The sequence below is a fragment of the Lycorma delicatula genome, chromosome 4 (genome assembly GCF_047948215.1).
Source record: "Lycorma delicatula isolate Av1 chromosome 4, ASM4794821v1, whole genome shotgun sequence".
Lineage (NCBI taxonomy): Eukaryota > Metazoa > Arthropoda > Insecta > Hemiptera > Fulgoridae > Lycorma > Lycorma delicatula.
Genome location: NC_134458.1, coordinates 154,613,879 through 154,626,044, shown reverse-complemented (window position 1 = coordinate 154,626,044; position 12,166 = coordinate 154,613,879).

The following is a 12,166-nucleotide window of genomic DNA, read 5'->3' as shown; positions in this document are numbered from 1 at the left end:
GTAGTAACCTGTTTTTGAGTTACCAGAGTATGTCAGTAAGGCATTTGGAACAAGAACCCATCTTTTCCTCCTGTATGAATTATGATGACTCCTTTGCCTTTAGAAATCAGTGGATGAAGTCCCTTACTGCTACAGTCTTCCCACGATTTACCAAATGTGTTAAGTTAAAAGTAACTTCCATCTCAATATATGATTTTTCTATTTTCTTCTCAGAATTTCTTAATGGCTTTCAAATAAAAAATTTTCTTCATATCAATATCATGTTTCTCTGCCAACAGTTTTCAGTTATTTCTCGTTTTCATCCACATAAATCCCAAATCGTGTAATACAGTCCTTAAACTTGTATTTCTCCCTGCCAACCCAGAAGTTTATTTTTTGACATTAGGTATTGTTTTATCTGTCAGGCAAAAATTGTGAATGATTCTTCTGACAGCTGAGGAATCATAATTGTCAATGATTTTTATCTAGTTTATAGAAACTTGACTCATCACTTTCTTTTGAAAACATGCCTTCAGCTTTCCTTTTTATACACGTTATCACACTAGCGGATACATCTGTAATAAAACGAAGCTGAACTTGTTGCAAGGCAACAAGAAAGGTCTGATTTCTTAGATTTGTTGAGCTTAGCTTCTCCATAAATTTTTTACACATTATATACAATTTCTTCACTCTGTTCATTTGATTTTTTATATTTTACTTTGCTTTTAATTATAGGTCACTAAAATAAATTATTTTGTTTCATATGAATACATTAACAATAAGCCCTACATCAAAAAGAAACTACAATCCGTTTTCAAAACCCGCGCATAATATACTTTATAAACAGAAAATGCCCTGAGGTAGATAATCCCCACGTCCGGAACACAACATCTACGTTCCACGTCCAGGGCGGCAACAGCTGTATTCACGTACATACATATAGCTGGCTAACGGGGCTCCGAGTATTGTTTCTCGGATATGCTTTTTTCAGCTGATGTCCACGGAGACCTTTCGTTGTCCACATGCCCCCCACGATGGCAAGCATGTAGTTAAGGTGCCCATGTTGTTCGGGGCATGGGAGCCCTGAAAGCCTCGGTGTGTAAGGGCCTGGAGTCAGTGCAGAGACTGCGCATCCGCTCTGTGCCAGGACATATGCCGGTTCCACCGGAGTACCGGAACGGACCTCCAGGGTTGGTAGCCCTGGAGTGGGGGTGTACCCCGGCGGCTAGCCTTACTACAGAAGGGATTAACCGTTCATGAATATTGAACAACCAAACGTGGCAGAGGGTTCACGTAAACACCCTCGTCCAGAACCGGCCGTTTCGCCTGAGGCGAAACGCCAAAAGAGTGCAGAGTCAAGAAAGATTGAGATTGACGCTAGGAAAAGCTTACAAAAAGGTTTTTTAAGAGTAGTAATGTACCGAAACCCAAATATTTGGTCATTACAAAGGAGGATGGAAATTTCTCGAGGGTTAGTCCTTTTCTCATCGCTCGGGAGATAACCAAATGCGCTGGTGGCCCTGTAAAAGAAATAAGGAAGACCATCACGGGACTTCATGTTGAGACTGTAAATGATGTCCAGTCTTAAAAGATCCTGGGTCTTATAAAGATTGGAGAACTGGCTGTTCATGTCGATCCCCACGGTACACTCAACACCTCAAGGGGTGTAGTCGTCTGTCGGGATCTTCTAAATTGCTCGGAGCAAGAAATTGTTGAGGAGTTGTCATCACAAGGAGTAATAGAGTGTCGCCGATTGAACATGAGGAGGAATGGCGAAGTCCTACCTTCAGCCTCTCATGTTCTCACATTTAACCGGCCTACCTTGCCGAGAAGATTAGAGCGGGGATACATCGATTGGATGTGCGGGCATTTATCCCGCAACCAATGCGATGCTTCAAGTGCCAACGTTTTGGTCACACCGCTATCAAATGTGAGAGAACGCAAATATGCGTGTGCGGCGAAGAGGTGCATTAGGGAGAGCCGTGTAAAGAGCCCCTACATGTATCAATTGCAAGGGACAGCATTCATGTAGATCCAGGAATTGTCCTGTCTACAAAGAAGAGGTAGCAGTGCAGGAAGTTAAAACCCTGCAGAAAGTCAGCTACATCGAAGCCAAGAAGATTGTTAACGCCCGCAAACCTAGAGCAACAACATCTTATGCTCAGGCTGCGGCTGCTGTTCCTGCTCCTGCTCCAATTGCTGTAGATGAGACTCAAATTATAAACTTGCGCCTACTTTGGCTGACATGATTGAGAGGATCATCGAAAACAAGATGAAACCTTTCAGCAATAAAGAATTTGTTAAGCCAAAGATAGTGGTACAGCCTGCTGAAGATAAATCCGTAAAAATGAAAGTTGCTCCTGTAGAAAAGAAATCGGACGCCAAACCAGAATGTCAAGTCCGTCTCAGCGAGATCCTTCATGATAAGAAACAGGAGTGTGTTATAGAGGCTGCAAAGCCTCCCGCAACTGAGGTGCCCTCTAAACCACAGAGGCCACAAAATATCACACAGGGGGGACGAGTGTCCCCCCTTCCACAGGCGGTGACCGGTGCGACCCCCCCGTGTCTGGGGGCGGCCAGCTTGCCGCCTCTAAATCGGCGCCGATCCATGCCCGTCGTCGTCGGCGGCTTCGGTGGTCTCCGATTCGGAGACCGGAAGCTACACGGGCGACGACTTTCTCCACGAGCACGATGCTGTTCGTAAAATGGAGAAAAAAAGGACAAAAGGGTGGCCGAAAGGCAAACCCAGACTATAATATAATTTAAAATCAGCGAGTCGATAGTACAATGGAACATCAATGGAAGTTTTTCAAACATCCATGAGCTCCAACGCTTGGTACATGATGTAGACCCGATTTGTATATCTCTGCAAGAAACGCATTTCCGCCGAAATGAAAATTTTAAATTAAACGGATTCGATATATTTCGGCGAGATCAACCGCCAAATGTAAGAGTTAGAGGTGGAGTAGCCATATTAACATCGACTAGAGCTACCACCGAAGCGGTTGTTCTAAACACAAACCTACAAGCGGTCGCCGTTAGAATGAAGCTTCCGCTTCAGGTCACTGTCTGCAGCATATACTTGCCGAATTTTGATTGGAATAAGGGTGACATAGCAAGACTAATTTCTGAGCTTCCCCCACCTGTTTTACTGGTGGGTGACTTTAATGCTCATAATTCTCTCTGGGGATCGGATCGAGTAGATCCCCGCGGAAGAGAACTGGAAAGGTTCCTGATGAATTCAGAATTTATTATTTTAAACGATGGATCAGGAACCTTTTTCAATGCCAGAGATGGATCGACGTCCTGTATAGATCTTGCACTTATAAGCGGATCGATAGCACCGAGGTACAGCTTCCATGTCTTAGACGATTTACATGGAAGCGATCATTTCCCAGTGCAAATTGTAACTGATAGTACAAGAAAAACATATTCCATCTCTAAAAGATGGTTATTTGATAAGGCAGACTGGACGAGCTTCACAGCTAGAACGATACTCCCTGAAACAACTGGAGTTATCGGAGACGATGTCGACGCCATAACAAAATGCAATAATTGAGTCGGCATCGAGATATATTCCCAAAACATCTGGGAAACTTACGAAAAACCCGTTCTATGGTGGAACGATGAAATTAGTGAAGCTATTAAAAGAAAGAAAAGAGCGTATAACTCCTTCAAGAAACGTCCTACCCTACAAAATCTTATTGCCTTTAAAAAATACAGGGCGTATGCAAAACGTCTCATGATTGACTCGAAGAAACGATCCTGGCAGCAATACGTGTCATCCATCGACAGAACCACTACTGCGTCAGATGTTTGGAGGAACAGGAAGAACTTGAAGGTCTACTAAACTTCAGAACTGAGTATAATTACTCATATAATGTACCATTTAAAATGGAAGAATTCATGAAAGCGTTGGAGAAAGCAGGCAACACAGCTGCTGGTCCGGATGAAATCCATTATAATATGATCAGGCAGCTGAATACCACTGCAAAACAGATTATTAGAACTGTATAATCAAATATGCCGGGATGGAATGTACCTACAGCAGTGGAAAAAAGCTCATGTTGTTCCAGTACCAAATAAAAAGAAAAATTTAACAGATCCCAATAGCTATCGTCCCATTTCCTTGACGTGCGCTATGGGAAAAATACTGGAAAAAATGATTAATAATGGACTCGTTTGGGTTTTAGAAAAAGAAAACCTGATATCACCATATCAAGCAGGTTTTCGACAGTACCATTACACCACTGATCAAATTAGAGGATATTATATATAACAGCGTTATTAAAAGGAAACATTGTGTTGGAGTCTTCTTTGATCTTCAGGAGGCTTTCGATATGACCTGGCGTTATGGAGCGATCAATGCTCTAAATGAAGTTGCAAGGAATAACGGATTCCAATTATCACCAGAAAAAACGTGCTGTGTACACTTTTGTAGGAAGAGAATTCCTCATCAAAGTCCTGCGTTGACAATTGATGATAATCAAATACAATATAAAGACAACGTAAGATATTTAGGACTAGTATTGGATAAATCCCTTACATATACAGGACTTGAGTGATAGATGCAAAAGAGCCCTAAACATTATAAAATGTTTATCGAACTTAAATTGGGGCTCAGACAAAGAGACATTATTGAGATTGTATAAAGCATTGGTACAATCGAAACTAGACTACGGATGTATCGCATATTCATGCGCTAGAAAGTCGCACTTAAGAAAGTTAGACGTAGTTCATAATAGCGGAATAAGACAGGCGCTTTCCGCACAAGTCCGGCGGCTAGTCTGATGTCTGAAGCCGGAATAATGCCACTACATTATAGAAGAGAGATCCTTTTGTTAAGATATGTAGAAAATGTATGGGCTTTCCCTGCTCATATAAATAATAAATTGTTTACGAGTCATCCTATGGCTGCAGTATATGAACATCGTGCTACCTATTCCAGACCAGCCGGAATTAGGTACCACGCATTAAGAAGAAAATACGAAATTGCTATACCAGAGACACTAGCAATTGCCACAAGAGAAATACCGCCATGGCTCTTGCCAGCAGTAAATACAAGGTTCGATCTCTCTCAGGGAGAAATAAAAAAGAAGCCAGCAGTGATCATCCAACAGGAATTTTTAGGAGAAATAAAAAAGAAATGAACAAAAAATAGTTGCTTTCTTGCACGCCAGTGGACTTCTTAGAAGTCTGTAAAAGTTTGAAGATTTTAAAGCTGTGAGAGAATCTCTAAGATGGAAATTTTATATGTATGGGAGTCTCGAAGCGGTGGCACGTGTAGTAACGGGAGGTAGCCCTCTTGCGTAGGCCATTTTGGCTCACCTGCACTCAAGAGCAGTGAGTCGGGGTGTGTCCGATGATGGCATGGGGGACCCTCAAGGGTGGATTGAGGGCGCGAGGCTATGGGTGTGCGCGGTGCATGCCTGTAGCCTGTTTATAAGAAGGATTCAACTGCCACGGCACCCTGGCGCGACTGATGTACTGCTCAACGGCGGTTCTGGTCGCTCCAAGGGTGCTTAAACAAACTAAAAACGAGACTCGTAGAAGAAAGAAAGAAGGATGTGGTATTGATGGGTTGAATTTTTTAATTTCATGGTCTTTTGAGAACCTTATCTCAAATTTTAATATCGAGGCCCTTTACACACCGTAAGTGTTGTTCTTGTCTTTTGTGTCTTAATGTTTTGTGTAGTTTGTGCTTTTAAATAAAATGTAAGGGCCCTTTACACCCTTACATATGACGATCCAGATGGTGATAGTAATTTCTTTTAAAGATTGTGACAAGGGCTAATGACGTTAGCAGTCGATGCCCGTAAAAATTCAGATAAAATAGTTAATTCTTAAGAAGATGTTACTTGTAAATTTAAATAAGAATCACACAAATAAATTTATTGAACTTACCTTGTTACAGTTCAGAAGATTGTGATCCTACTGTCATGTTAGAGGATACATTATAGTTGTTTATAAATCCAAGCGCCGGCCTGCACATATACTACAATAAGGGCTGGATAACATGAATCATAATTTAAACATAACATTAAATGCAAATGTAAATACATTAATTAGAGGATAATGTAATTGTAAATATGACTTCATAATATTATTTTTGTAATAATGATGTCTGTGGAACGCACGCATAACAACTCTTCAACCCCCCCCCACCACACCGTCAGTGCACCAATTGTCAACTTACAGTGGCGGACCCAATATTTAACCAGTTTCGATTTTTTTGGTCAACAGGTATTTTAGATGAAATCTCATCAGTTTATTTTTGATTTTTTTTTCACTTCCCACCAAATAAAATTTATGGTGGTCTTGGGATGCTATTTAACAGCTCTTGTAGGCTGGTTTCCTTTTGTGCTGGCATGTAGTAGCTTTTAGCAGACCAGTGGGACAATGATTTGCAAAAGAAAACAAGGTTATTTTAACCACACGACTTTGACTACAAAACTTTCAGGGAAATTTATAATTTTAATTGAATAAACTAATGTAATTTATTAGAAATAACTTTACCCGCCTAGACTTTCTTGCAACAGCTCTTTTTCGTAGCTCTTCATTACGATACCTTTTTCTAGATGAATTTCTGGTGATAACATTTTGTAAGTTTGCCTTGGTGTGTGCCCATTGTGGCATGGAGGGCCACAAACATGACAATTGTTCACATAGGTCTGAGGCTCCAGCCTGTGCTAACTGTAAGAGGTTGCACAAGAATCACGAGCACCCAGTTGTTAGTAAGGAGTGGCTGATACATAAGGGCCGTTGCGTAGTCCTTAGATGGGTAGGTTCCGTCAACTAAATGCACGGGGTGCTTATGTAGTCCAGGTTGAGTTAGGTGAGGTTGTAGAGAGATAGAGCCTCGATGTTGTCCTTCTGCAGCATCCATATGTAATTAGGGGTGATCGCCAGACTTTCACAGCTGGAAAAAGTTTTGTGTAGGCTATACCTGTATGTCTGCTATTCTGTGCAGGAAGTCGCTTGATAGTGTCTTAATACAAAAGGTTTCTGACGCGCTTCATGTTGTGGTCAGAACCTTACAGTTGTTAGTTCATATTTCCAATACAGGGATCCCAAAGAGGAACACCTAGCAAGATGGGATAGGATCCTTCGTATTGTGGGTAATGGTCCATTCCTTATTGGTGCCGATGTTAATGCAAAGTTGTTTTTCTGGCACAGTGGAATCACTGATCATGGCGGTGGCTTAATTGACAGTTTCATCGCGCAGTAAAATTTTGAGGTCTTTAATGTTGCAGACCAGTTGGCCACTTACGTCGGTATGATTAATGGACAAAGGGTCTTTTCAGGTACGAATATTGAAATCACTATTGGTAGGGACATCCCTGGCAGGGTCCTTGAGTGGTCTGTGGTCGACAACTGTTCTAGCAACCATCGGTTGATTCTGTTTGAAATAACGGATGAGCCGCGCAATGGCCATGAGGGACACTTTCCTGTTTACCAGATACGCTTCCTGCATAGGAAGGCGGACTGGCCGAAATTCTCCTCTTTGTTGGAGTCCAAACTGGAGATTTTTTTGGAGACCTTGATGGCCTGCACTTATTAGATGTGCTGGCAGAAAATTTCACTGCCTAGAGGCACTGGCTGGGAATGTATATCTGTGGTTGGCTTTCTTGGAATCTGACAGTAATAAAGCAATCTGTGAATAGACTCAGAAGGGCTGCGCAACGAGAGGGTGATCCTGATCGGCGTGCGACCCTACTACGCACGCAGTATAACTGCAGGTTACCGCAGAAGGAGGGCTTTACTTTCATAGCATTAGGTCCTCCAAGCGTAATTCCTGGCGCTCCTTCGTTCAGGAGCAAGGGAATATAGACTCTTGGGGCGTTGTGTATAGAGCTCTTGGACATAAGCGCAGGAAAGATGTCCTCTTTGACAACCCGCGACGGTGTGGTAATTGATAAGGACCGTGTCCTCATTATTTTGCTGAATGAATTGCTTCCGGATTATATTATGATGGGTGAAGTTTCATACTACCGGCGTTTCAGGCGGGAAGTCGCGATTTTCGAGACCGATTTACAATCTTCTGAGTTCACTGAAGGGGAGGTGATCTGTAGTATGGCACGGCACAAGGCTCCCGGATATGATTGTATCACAGTGGAGCTCCTCGTCCGAGCGCTTCCAGTAGTCCTTAGTTCTCTAACTAGAATATATAATAAGTTGCTCTTTGCCGGCCATTTTCCAGCGTGTTGTTCAAAGGTGGCGACAATGATTCTACCGTTAGTTCTTCTTACAGTCTACTAACACTCGTGTGTTATTGGCAAGGTCCTATATTTGCGTATTAATGTTAAGATTGGCCACTGATCATTTGCTGCTAATGGACAACCAGTATGGTTTCCAACCAGGCAAAAGCACTGAGGACGCCACACTAAAGGTGATGGATATAGGTTCCTCCAGTTCATGTAAATATGTATTAGGGACTTTCTGGACATATCCGGGGCATTTAACAACCTATGGTGGCCCTCTGCCCTGTTTCAGATGCAGAAGCGCAAGTGTACACGAAATTAATTAGAAGTTCTCTCAAGTTATTTCAACCATTGAACAGTTTCCCTGCGTGATGGCAGCTCGGCGGTTCGTAAGACCTTAACTGAAAGATGCCCTCAGGGCAGTGTTCTGAGTCCCCTTCTTTGGATGATAGAATTCGATTGCATGTTGCGTTTAAGGTTGCCGTGTCGTCGCTTATGCTGACGACTCGCTGCTACTGATTGAAGGGGATTCGCGTAACTAGATAGATTTTGAGGTGCTCATGCTTGTAAGACACTCCGACTATGTAGTCTCCAACATAAGATTATTTTCAGCCCAGAGAAAACCACAATGATGTTGCTTAAGGACCGATTGGCTGCTTCCCAGCGAATCCGGGTTCGGATGGCTGGTCTCCCCATTCAGTACGTTACGGCTCAAAAATACCTGGGTGTTATCCTTGATGAGAATTTTCAGTTCAAGGAACATCTACAGAATGTTGCATAAAAGGCCACTAATGCGTTTTATGGAATCCGTAGAGTAATTTAACCCGGTTGGGGTTGAATTACCGTACCATGCGTATCCTTTACAAAGGTGTCGACGAAGCTATTATGCCGTATGCTGCGCCTGTCTGGGCTTACCGCATGGTTTTAGGTATTGCGCGGACATTTTGCTGTAGGCCCAGCGACTCCTCTTGCTGACTGCGGAAGGCAGTCCGGCAGTGTTATAGCCGGAGTGAAACAAAGAGATATCTTGGCTAACGAGCGTAAGGAACGCTACATTTCCAAGGTAAATAATCTATAGACGTCAGAACGAAAGCAGGAGATAGAAAACGGGCTTTGCGTCTTGGCAGGTCAGGTGGGACGAATTCTCCACAGGTCGCTACACGCAAAGTATATTTCCTATAGTCTGATTTAGGTGCGATTGGATGGGTCTCCCCCAATCGGTACATCACAGTTTCTCTCCGGGAAAGTTTGGCAGATTCGAGTCAATGCCCGCATTGTGGGACTGATGATACAGTGAATCACGTCCTCTACATCTGTCCCCGATACAGGGTCGAACGTTCACGAGCTGTTAAGTAACTTGAGAGAATATATTCCTTTCTGGATCTCCGTATTAACTGGATGATCCGCGAAGAATGGTCTATAGTGGCTGGTTTTCTTTGCGCCATTGCAGTGTGTAGGTCTGCAGAGGGAGTTTAATCGAAGTGCTTTGTTGTAGGATCCCGTCTTAGGCACTGAATTGGTTGGAGATAGATCATTGGCATCGTTATACTGGTATTGTTTGTGATTCGAATCGGGGCTCCCGCTGGTAGGGGTGGCTGCACCACCAGGGTATGTTAACCCGTGCGACGGGGGGCGTTGCTTTCTTCCGCCCTGGCGGTCCTGATCGTGACTTGGTAATGCCACGTGAGACACCATGATGGGAACGGGTGGGGGGCGCGAGATTTGTCCCCAGCTGCTGCGCGTACCGGAAACAGGTGTGTGAAATCTGGACTAGGCGCGGGGTTCGCTCTTCTGTGGTTTCAGTCAGTTAGTTTGAGGCCTATGTGAAGGCAAAATTTGAAATGTATTTAACTGATGCAAATATCTGCTAAGGCATCCTGGCAGATGACTGCGAGATGTAATCGGTTAGAGGGTCTAAAGACAACCTCTGATAAAGCCCCTCAGGGCTTGGAGTGGTGATCAATAACATCACAAGGGGGGTGTCTTCCCCCTACAGGGTTGGGATGTTTAAAGTAACTGATAATATTATTTATTTACTCATTTCTATAGCACAGCCAATCACACTAAACACTTTGTAACTTATAAGCGATACAATAACAACTCAACCTCAAAACTTACTACCACTGCCAACAGGATCACAAGATAGTGACAATGGATTTATCTATTGAAAGTAATGTCATGTAGCTGCTTTTGCTACTAAACCTCAAATTGAGATATGAATTTTAATGCAATGTAACTGTTATTGAATTTTAACAGTGTAGTAAAATTATTATATTTCCTAATTGAAAACTAAAAAATTGTTTCTGTAAAACTTAGATGTATCTGGTTTTGCAACTACATGACTCGCTTGTCTTGATCAATAACTGATGACAGAAAAAAAGTCAGTTTGAATGATTACCATCACTCAGTGCAAGCAGAATCTTATGCAGATAGTAGTAGAGATCTTTGGTAAAATTCTCCTTAGACTGTGTTCAGAAATGCCTAATGACATTTCATACTATCAAACAGACCACGCAAAGGTTTCTTGTGCACTCTGCACTCTTGCAACACTTTCAGATTCATGCAGCTAACATGAATCATGGAGATTCACTTCCTTGAAGATTTTTAGTAAATATTTTTATTGTTCAGGCAGAAGGCATCGGATCATTAAGAGAAATATTAAAGTAATTCTGTAACAGTCGCTATGTAGTTACATAACTGTTTTTGTAATGTACTTACAGCAAAGCACATGGTGCACTGCTCCATTACCCTATTTATGAATGAAAGATAAAACAAGGGCTACAAGGACAAAACTTTAATTCTCCCTAATTCTCAATTCTCAACCTAGTATCGCCCAATTCACTACCGCATCTGTTGTATCTCTATTCATACTTGCCTGGCTTCAATTTCAATTATCTCTATTTTTAAAAGATAATTATCTACATATTTTATTATTTGTTTAAAGGAGTAATCAGTACAAAAGAGTAAAATTAAAATTACACATACAGGTGCAAAACTTAAAACCAAACCACTAAAGACTAAACACAGTTGCAATATGTAACATTTTATAAATGAAATGAAATTGTACATTAAATCAAATTCTGTATTTACAAAAGAAAAAATTTATATATTTTTACAAAAGATGTTCGAAATGAACATCCTGCACAAGAATGCATTTTTGAGCTAGCATGATCATATTGAGTCACCTGATGCAAAACAGTAGTCAATGCTGCTGATTTGTTGTTGAATGTTCACCTTTACTGAAAATATGGGGATTCGATTCATAAACTCTATCCCTCAAATAGCCCCAAAGAGAAAAATTGCATCCAGACAAACCTGAGGATGCAGAGCCCATTGCCCTCTGCTGACAATGTATTCTTCTGTAAAAGCCACATGAATGGTGTACGGGAGAACTGTTCTATGTGCAACATGTTGTTTCATCTTATGGGAAGAAGTCATACTCTTTTTCACAATCTGTTAACTGAGCATAGGATTCTTCAAAAAATCTACAGAACACTGCTGTATTAATAGTACATCAAGAAATATTGCTCCCCTATTTGATCACTAAAAACAGATTTTCTCATTATGAAGTGAATAATCAAACATCTGATGAGTATTTTCAGTTATGCAATACCTGATGTAGTGAAACATTAACAAGATAAATGAAACCATGCCTTGTCCAACATGAAATAAAATATCAGACTTTATATAATAGGTTAAAACAGGTTAATAAAATATCTATCCATCATTGTTTTTGAGATGCGAGTCTCAACATTTTGATTTGTTTCTTCTCTTGAGTTTTACTTGATGGTTTCAAATTTAAATCGTGAAGAATCTTATGGCAAGGTTTGTATTTTACACCACTTTGTTGTGATAACTTGCATATAAATTTTTTCAAACTGGCAAAGATTCTTCTCTGAATATCAGCTATGGCCTCTGGAGTCCTAACAGATCACTTATTTGAAAACAACCCTGTAGTACGCTGCCTATTCACCAAATTGTGTGTA